A 9,467-nucleotide genomic window follows, 5' to 3' on the forward strand; every position below is an offset into this window, starting at 1 on the left:
GCAAGTTTTTAAATCATCCACAAACTGAAAGAGCTTAAAAGGGAGCCCAGCTGAATGCCCTTAAATGACAGAGCAAAAGGGAATGCTCAGGAAGGGAGAATACAAAAAGCCAGAAACTGGAGTGCAAACAAACAGCTTTTTTGCTACAATTTGCATTGAAAAGGTTCATGAACTAACAGGATCATTCCCAAGGGCATGCTGGAAAGGCAGGAAAGGATACAGAAACTGCAACTGCGGACCCTCTTCAGGCAATTTTCTATTCTTCTTTTCAGTTTCCTGAATATCCCTGTTTAAGTTTCCTGTGATTAAAAAGGCCAGATCAGCTTTTATAGAAGTCTATTGGGTTCCTCATTAAAGCTAACGACACACACTAGAGAGAGGTGGTCAGAGGGGTAGTTGAAGGAGGGAAACCCCATCTGCTCCTGCATAAGCAGGTCAAGCGCTAAGCCACTGCTCAGTGGCCTGTCTGGAGTACCAGATGTAATCCAGGGTGTGTCCCCTCCCCCCCAGGTCCGGACCTCCAACTGCCTGTTGTTGCTCAGCAGCTTGTAGGCTCTATTCAGGTTGAGGCCAGAGGAAGCGAAGTGCTTGTAGACCTCTTCAGTGGGCTCTGCATTGAAGTCCCTGCAAATTATCAGGGGGATCTTGGCTTCGTGGGTGATGTTCTGCAGGTTCTGGAGAAGGTCACAGCCCAGGGCCAACTGAAACTGCTCCCAGCCAGTGCGAGCTTTCAAGTGGGTGACAGCGATTCAGAACTGTAGTCTTGATTCTTTGCACAACACGGTCTGAGAAATGGCCACCTGGTTGGTTTTCAGCGTTATGGCCATTAGCCTGATATTGGCACTGTTGACCAGCTTGAATTGGTTCTGGAGCAAACAATAAGGCACAACCATCTGGTCCATTGTTGTGCTCAACATCTAGACAAGGTGACCAGGGCTTTGGGAAGAAGGTGCCTTGATAGTCCAGTCTACTGAGGAGCTGATGGAAGGTGTCAAAATAGTGGCCCACCTCTTGCAGGCACAGTATACCTTTCTGGTAGGCGAGGATTTCCTCCAGAATGAGACACTTCCTCTCTTTCCACTTGAGAGCTTCAACAGGGCATTGTACAAAGTTGTCCTTGCCCTCTCCAAGAGCTTGGGCAAGGGTGTTCCATTGCATGACTCTAAGGGGTGAGTGGCTACTGGGCTAATCTGTCCTCAGATCCACAAATTCCCTCTAGAACCTGGGAGGTTGAGTATGCAGGACAGCCCTCCATTCCTCCAGAAGCACTTTAGGATCAATGGGCTCCAGATGTTCTGGGTCAGGTGACACCAAATACTCTGGGTGCTGAGAGGCAGCGCTGCTGTTCAGAGTTTTGGCTAGAGCACTATTGAGTCTTCTTGTGCCCTTTCCCATGGAACATGCTGTAGGGGGAACACAACATCTTGGTTCCTAAATCCACTGAGACAGCCGCCAGGAGCCTGGTGACAAAGGCCGGGTAGATCGCTGGCGGGGGCGAGTGGCGGTGCATCCTGGGCACCAGCAGGGGGCGCATGTGGGGGAGTCCTTCTGCAGCAGGGCGAAGCAGAGCCGCTCTGATACACGCGGGGCGCTGCCGCCACAAGCGCCAAGGTAGCTTATCACGCGCCTGAGAAGCAGAGCCTGGAGGAGGCCAAGGCAGGCGAGTTGATCAGACCTCTGGGCCTCTTAGGGCAGATGCTATGAGCTGCTTCTCACTTCGCTGGGGCCCGCTGGAAGATGCTACAGCAGCGGTGGGGTGGTGGTGGCTCAGTCTGCCGCAGGCTGGTGAGAGCTCGGATCTGTGTATTTCCAGATCTTAAGAGTTTATATGTATAAACATGGTTTCAAGGTAAGAATTTAGGACTGAGAGTTTTTCTTGTACTTACGTTCAAATTCTGAGGCATTGAATTCATGTGCATGTTTGTGGCATACAGGTGGTCATATAAGATACATTTGGGAATGGAGATTGGTGTCATATGTTAAGAAGTATTTGAGTATGTTCTGAATATATTCAATTATTGATAGAACATTTATGTGATTGCATTTTGCATTATATTGGCTGGTCAATATTTTTCTGTTTTATGGGGATATGTGTATCTATTTTAGCTGATTCTTTGAAGGTAACGAGAATTATGAGGTTTTACATGATAGGGTACAGATTGTGTACCCTTAATTGGTTTTTGTGGTGTATGTGTTTTATATTTGGGTATGAGGAATTCTGGGTGTATTACCAGGCATCTGACAGATAGGAAGTTTATATAATTGAGAATTTTCAGAGTTTCATGGGGTTGTGTGCTTGTGACTGTGTACATCAAGAGGTATGAGGAGTCCTGTATATACCTTTTAATAATGACAGAGTGGCTGCATGTGCTTCTCAGTCTGTGGCTGTTCTATGGAATGTGTATATTCAGACAGACATGTGTGTTCTCAATCACATGTAATCTAGGGCTCTGAATGTATTCAGGTAATGTGTAGACTGTATATTCATTTTCGAGCTGTAAGTCAGTGGTGTGTGCTTTCTTAGGGAATGTAAGTGGTACATGTATATGGAAATACATGTTAGGTATTTGGTTTATGACAGTGTATATGCATTGTTCATGGTGTGGTGGGGTTTATGGGTATTTATTAAGAGAAATGCTTGAAGGGAGAGTTTTTGAGAATGTGTATGTACACTTTGGGGTTTAGAGTATGAGGGTAGAGAAATGCAGTGTTAGGTATATTTTGTAATGGGGCTACGAGTGGATTATGTATCTGGAAAATGATGACAAATGAATTTTAGTTGATATCCTTATTATGTACATTGGGAGGGGATTGGGAGTCATTATATGTATTTGGAAGTTGTTTGCCCATCAAATATTTCTGAGAATAGAGTCATTTTTATGTGTTTATGTTTTGGGTTGTGCCCATATCCTTCAGTGTCATGCATGTTACATATTTATAACCATGATGTATCTGGTTGCTAAATCTTTAGGAAGTTCAAAGAGTTGTTGTATATTGCGGATGAAGTAATATTTCTAATGTTTATGAAGTATGTATTTCTTTTGAGAGTATCACATCTGTGTGATTTTCTAGAGAGTTTAGGATTCTGTTTGTGTGCGTTCTGGAAAAAAGTAGGGTTGTATGCATAAATGTTTGTGTGTGTGTATGTGTGTGTGTGTGTGTGTGTGTATTTTTAATGTTTGATGGTATAATGTGCACTTGCTTTCAGGGAGTGTATTTTATGTATGAATGTATAAGCATGTAATTTGGAAAGTATAGTTCACAGATGCATGTATTGGCATGTGCATTTTGGACTAGGGGTTGAATATGTGTTTTTTTAAGGGAAGATGTTTTGTATGTATTCAGGGAATGAAAGAATGGGGTCAATTTGTGCATCTGTGTGTTTGGTGGATAGCAGTGACCTGATGGTTGTACATCTGTTTTCAAATGTGAGTGTTTTTTATGGTATCTGTAACAGAAGGGATTGTCACGTGTGTACATACATGAGTAAGAAAAATGTGCACATGTCTTTGTGGCTGGGTGGTGTGTATGTGTGTGTGTGTGTGTGTGTGTGTGTGTGTGTGTGTGTGTTTGTTGGGTGTTGAATGTCGTCCCAGGAGCACATTAGTGATGGCAAGCCCTTCCCATATGCACTTGTTTTGGTTGATCTGATGTGTTGCCCACACTCGGCCTGTGCATAGTGGAGGTCAGTGACTGTGGCAGAAGTGAAATTCTAGTTTCTGGTTCTTATCCAGTGGGTCTGAGTACATTATTTGTACTGGTAGGTGGTTGTGCCTTTTGAGCTTGAGTGTTGCTAGCCTGTAGGATTCTGGGCTGGTGGATGTAAGTAGATCAGTGATGACCCCTCAGGGGGCAGAGTTTCTCCAACATGGCCATTTTTCTCCTGAATGGTTCATAGAGACTCACTCAGAAAGAAAAGTGCTGGAAGATTCACAGATTCAGGAAAAATTCCTGAGACAGATATTTATTTTTGTCCAACTGTTGCTTCCTCCCTTGGATTTTTTCCATTTCCAAAACAAAGTCCAAGACCCTAAGTGTGTTCCCCACAGGACCCTCCAGACCTGGCTGTGTTAGTGGCCCATGGGTTCACATGCCTGAGCTCACAGTGTGCATGCTCTGGAAACACTACTAACTCTACAATTATCATATAATTGTGTCTTCAGTCACATTATAAGAGGAATTACAAGCTGAAAATCCAAGGATATTGACTTTTAATTTTTTTTCCTGAGAGCTATGCTCATTATTGTTCTTTATTTTTTGGCATGGGAATTAGTGATCCTTCCTTTCAGCCAACCTGGTCCTTCAACATTTCTTATTGAAATGATCTCCCAGTGGAGAATTCAAATATGTACTAGGATGGTTTGGTCAAAATCATTTTATTAATCCTGCTTTTCCTGTCTCAAGTAGAAATGTTTTAAATGTGGCATACACATATGATAGGATATTATGTGTTATGAATAAAGAAGGAAGTTCTTTTCAATTTTTATTTATTTTGAAATAAACAAAGTGTGATTAACTTATCTATAAGTGATCAAATACAAATAAAGTTTTACCATCTTAACAAAGTTTTACCATCTTAACCATTTAGGAATGCAGGACAGTGGTTTTCAGTATATTTGTATTGCCACACTTCTGACACCATCATGCAGCCACAGAACTTTTTCATTTTGCAAATTTGAAACTCTCTCATTCTTGAGACTTATTCTTTAAGTCTCAATTTCCTAGCCCCCTAGGAGCTTGGAAACCACTATTCTCTTTTTTCTATTATTTTGACTACTCTGTGTATCTCATATAAGTAGTCATAAAAATGTATTCTTTCACTTAGAATAATGTGCAAAAGGTCTGTTCATGTTCTAGTATTGGACAAAACTTCCTTCTTAATTCAGAACACATAATATCCAATTATATATGCATGCCACATTTACAACATTTCTTCTTGAGAAAGAAAAAGCAGGAATATTGGAATGAATTTGACCAAACTATTTTAGTACATACTTGAATAGAACACAGTGAATTTTACCCTTAGTTATTCCTAAAGAAGTGTTCTAAGCACTACTTTAGAAAGATATAAATATGTAGAAGGAAGAATGGTATAGTAAAGGGAACAGGGCCAGGGAAGATGGAAGTGGAAGGGCAAGAATTGAGGATTGAATTGGAACAAATTATTTTCCCTGCTTTTAAGGATATGTTAAAATGAACCCCATTGTTATGCATAATTGTAGTACACTAATGAAAAATGAAAAAAAATTCCTTCTCAATTGACCTTCGAGTATAATGAATAATTCTGGTGTGATTCTGTGGGTAAAAATATCTCTTCAAGTCTTTTCCTGTAATGTTTATAGAGGTGTATGGTGAGAATTGGAATTACCACCTCACCTGGGGTGGTAAATTGAGTGAGGGGATATGAATATTGCTTCATGAGAATAGAGAATGTTGGCAGAAATTCATTTGATAATTAGAGGAACCACCATACGTTTTTCCATAAAGTTTGTACCACTTTGCATTCTAACACACAGTACACTAGGGTTCCAGTTTCTACACATTCTTAGCAGTACTGGTGTTTACTCTTTCTTTGAAAGTAGCCATCACCATGAGTGTAAAGATATATCTTATTGTGGCTTTTATTTTCATTTCTCCACAGATTATTAATGTTGACCATCTTCCCATGTGCTTCTCAGACATTTATGTCTCTTTTCTGGAGAAATCTCTATGTAAATCCTTTGCCCATTTTAATATTTGGTTTTTGTTTTCATATTGTTGGGATATAGGAACTTTTTACATCATGAATATTATCTCTTTATCAGATACATGATTTTCAAATGTTTTATTGCATTCAGTGGATTGCCTTTTCACTGTAATGATTGTGTCCCTATATGCATAAAATTTTCATTCTTTATGTAGTCTAGTTTCTCTCTTTCTTTTGGTATCTGTAATTTTGATGTCCTATCCAAGAAATAACTTACAAATCCAAAGTCATGAAATTGTTCCTTTGTGTTTTCAGAGCCTTATAGTTGTAGGTCTGACATTTGGTCATCAATCTATGTTAATTTTTGCATCTGGTGTCAGACAAGTATCCAAATTCATTTTTTTGGCTATCTAGGTTTTTCAACAGCATTTGTTGAAATGATTACTAATTTCCCATTGAATGGTGTTGTCAGATGTCATTTGAGGACATATCTAAGTGTTTATTTTTTCTGGATTTTCTATTCTGTTTTATTAATCTATATTTCTCTCTTTCATTTTCACATTGTTTTGATGACTGAATTTTTAGTAAGACATCTTGAAATCAAGATGTGTCAGACTTAAAACTTTGTTCTTTTTCAGCACTGCTTTGGTAGTTGGTAGCTTTAAGATTTCATATTAACTTTACAATGATATTTTAAATTTTTGCAATTACAAATTACTCTTTTCTTAGGGATTGCATTGAATCTGTGGATTGCTTTGGACAGTATTGATAAGTTAACAAATTTAAGCCCAAGATCATTTGCTGTCTTTCACTTTTTGGTGTCTTTGTAAATTTCCTTCATAGTTTTATAGCTTTCAGTTTACATGTCATTTATATCTTTGATGAAGTATTAAGAATGGTGCAGTAAAAAGAACAGGGCCAGAAATAGGGGAAGTATTGAGGACTGAATTGGAACAAATGACTTTCCCTGCTTGTAAGGTTATGTTAAAATTAATCCTACTGTTATGTATAATTGTAATACAATAATGAAAAATGAAAAAAAATTCCTCCTTAATTGACCATTGATATAATGAAAATCCTGGTGAGATTCTGTGGGTAAAAATATCTGTTCAAGTCCTTTCCTATAATGTTTTAGTGGTGCCATTTGAGAACATATCTAAGTGTTCCTTTTTTTCTGGATTTTCTATTCTATTTTATTAATCTATATTTCTCTCTTTCATTTTCACACAGTTTTGATGACTAGCTTTTATTCTCTTTGAGATGATAGATGAAATTTTTTTTTTGCTTTTCTTGCCATATTTTTATTGTTAATTTTTGTGTGTGTGGGTTGTGTAGTAGCACATTTGCTGAATTGATTCACTCTGGATTTTCATGCTGAATTTATTTATTTATTTACTAAATATGCAGAATAAATTTATGTATACTGAATATTCATGCTTAATTTATTCATTTTCATGAAATTTAAAGATTATATACACATAAAAGTATGTCCTCTATGGACAGATTTAGTCATGCTTTTTTCTTCCAATAACTATGCCTTTTGTGTCTATTTGTTGCCAAATAGATCTGGCAAGGACTTCTGGTATGTTAGAAAGAACTAGGAAAATCATGCATTCTTAAAATCTCATTTTGGGGAAAGTATTTTATTTTCTGATTAATTAATTTTGTAGCTTTGGGTTTTTCAGTGTGTTGCTATTCATTTTGTTGTATTATTCTGTGTTTTTTTTTTCTTATCTCAGTAGTAAGGATTGCACTTAAGGCCTCACATGTACTAAGCATATACTCCACCAACCATGAAACTATATCCTAGCCTTTTTAAAAATGTTTTTGAGGCAGAGTAGGTTGAGGTGTGTGGGGTGACCTTGAACTTTTAATTTTCCTGCGTCAGCTCAAAGGTTGTGTTTACAGGTATGCATTAATATATTCAGGTGTATTTCTCCCTTCTACTTCTAGTTCTTTTTTTTTAGTCATAATAGATGTTGATGTTGTGCATTCTCTGTATTTCCAGGTTCTTGTCAATAACAAAGAGTAGAAGGATAAACCTACTAGACAGAGCAAGATGATTTATTTAAGTGGGAGTATACTGCTGTAGAAAGAGGCAGAAGGTTCCCCAAAGGAGAATGGAAGGCCTATAAATATATAGAGAGACCAAGAGGATCCAAGAATCTCTCTTTGAGAAATTGCAAAGAACTGTCCGAGGGTGGTAAATTGAGTGAAGGGATAGGAATATTGCTTCATGAGAATAAAGAATGTTGAGAGAAATTCATTTGGAATCTTGGCTAACTTAAGGTGGGGAAGTGTAAGAGCTTGTTTTCATATTGGTTTCTAAAGAAGTGGTAAAAACTACACCTGTCAGGTTTCAAAAGGACACAGACAACAGGAGGAGATATTAAAGGTTGCAGTCACTGTTCATACTTGGAAAACTTATCATAAACAAATGTGAAGCAGCAAGGAAAACAAGCAAAATTAACTTTATAATTATAAACTACTTATCAGTTTGAGTATTTATTTTGTCAGAATCATAATCAGAGGTCCTGTTCACAGGTGTAAGATAAATTCTTGGAAGTGCTGTGTAAGCCTTGATTATTTCAAGATTCAGAGGGAGGTGTTTAACCCAAGAGAGATGGATCCATCTTGGTATGCCCAGTACCTTTACGGCCTTGGGAGAGGTAAAATGAATGTTTATGTTCTTTCCATCTAGGCTATAGCTGTTTTGATAGATCCTCCTCCTTTCAGGTCTTAAGAACTTGGTCTGTTGGCTTTCTTTTCTTCTGGAGCTCAATGGATTTTACTGGGCATGGCCAATGGGCATTCCTGCATATTTGGTAAGTAGTATGAACTCATCCCAGATGAATTAGGTTGATTAATTTCTTAGACTAGAACCATATTTACTGACAGAAAGGGTGTGCTACATAAATCTCATTTGGATGTAGGCCCAGATAACCTTTCATAGTATTTCTAACTCTGATAAGGGCAGCAGGTAGTAACTTGGGTCAGATTTTGGATATTGGCAGGCAAATCTTAGCTGAAGTCTTCATAAAGAAATAGTTGTCCCTTTCTTATTTTGCTCAAAGATTGAAGGTGCCAAGAAGAATTTAGATAATACTGTATCCCCAGTGCTTTTGCTATTTACTGGGTAACATGTGCCATAAAAGCTGGACCATTGTCACTTTGTAGTGATCTTACTATAAAAAAAACTGGGGATGATTTTCTTTAGGAACATATTTTCTACCTCCTATGCTTTTTCTCCCCACCATGTAAGTATATCTATGAGGATTAGGAATATTTTGTATGTTGTGAACATTGGTATATGGGTAAAATCTTGTTGACAGTCTTCCTTTGTATATGATTCCTGGTGTTGACCTGGTTCTACAAGGGGTGGTGGTAGCAAATTTTTGCAGTTATTTTAGTTGTACAGAGAATAACTTTGTTTAAGCTGGCAGATGTCCATAACATCCAACTGACCATTCCCATTGGAGCATCTCTTTCCATATAGAAAGAATCATATACTCCCTCTATGGAATTTCATTGTAATCCCTGAGCCAAAACCAATTTTTTTGTTTACACATAACCAAGGTCCAGACTAGTCTCTTCCTTGTTCCTGAGCCCACTTAGATTCCTCAGTAGTGTACTGAGAAGATGGCTGGGTGTCAGCAGAAGGAAACATAGCATCTCTCAAGCAGAATTTTTATTCTTGTCAGATCTCTTTGATGCCATTTGCAAAGGATTAGACCTACTTGTTTTTGAGGTGGCTTGCTTATAATAATTTTAGAATAATTTT

The 9,467-nt window shown here is 38.1% G+C and overlaps 1 pseudogene; it reads right to left on the reverse strand.

Annotated features, from left to right (window-relative positions):
• Positions 1–326: 326 nt before the first annotated feature.
• On the reverse strand, positions 327–1,566 carry LOC143388865 (nocturnin pseudogene; annotated as a pseudogene).
• Between the last annotated feature and the right edge of the window lie 7,901 nt (positions 1,567–9,467).

This window comes from Callospermophilus lateralis, unplaced genomic scaffold (genome assembly GCF_048772815.1).
Source record: "Callospermophilus lateralis isolate mCalLat2 unplaced genomic scaffold, mCalLat2.hap1 Scaffold_45, whole genome shotgun sequence".
NCBI lineage: Eukaryota > Metazoa > Chordata > Mammalia > Rodentia > Sciuridae > Callospermophilus > Callospermophilus lateralis.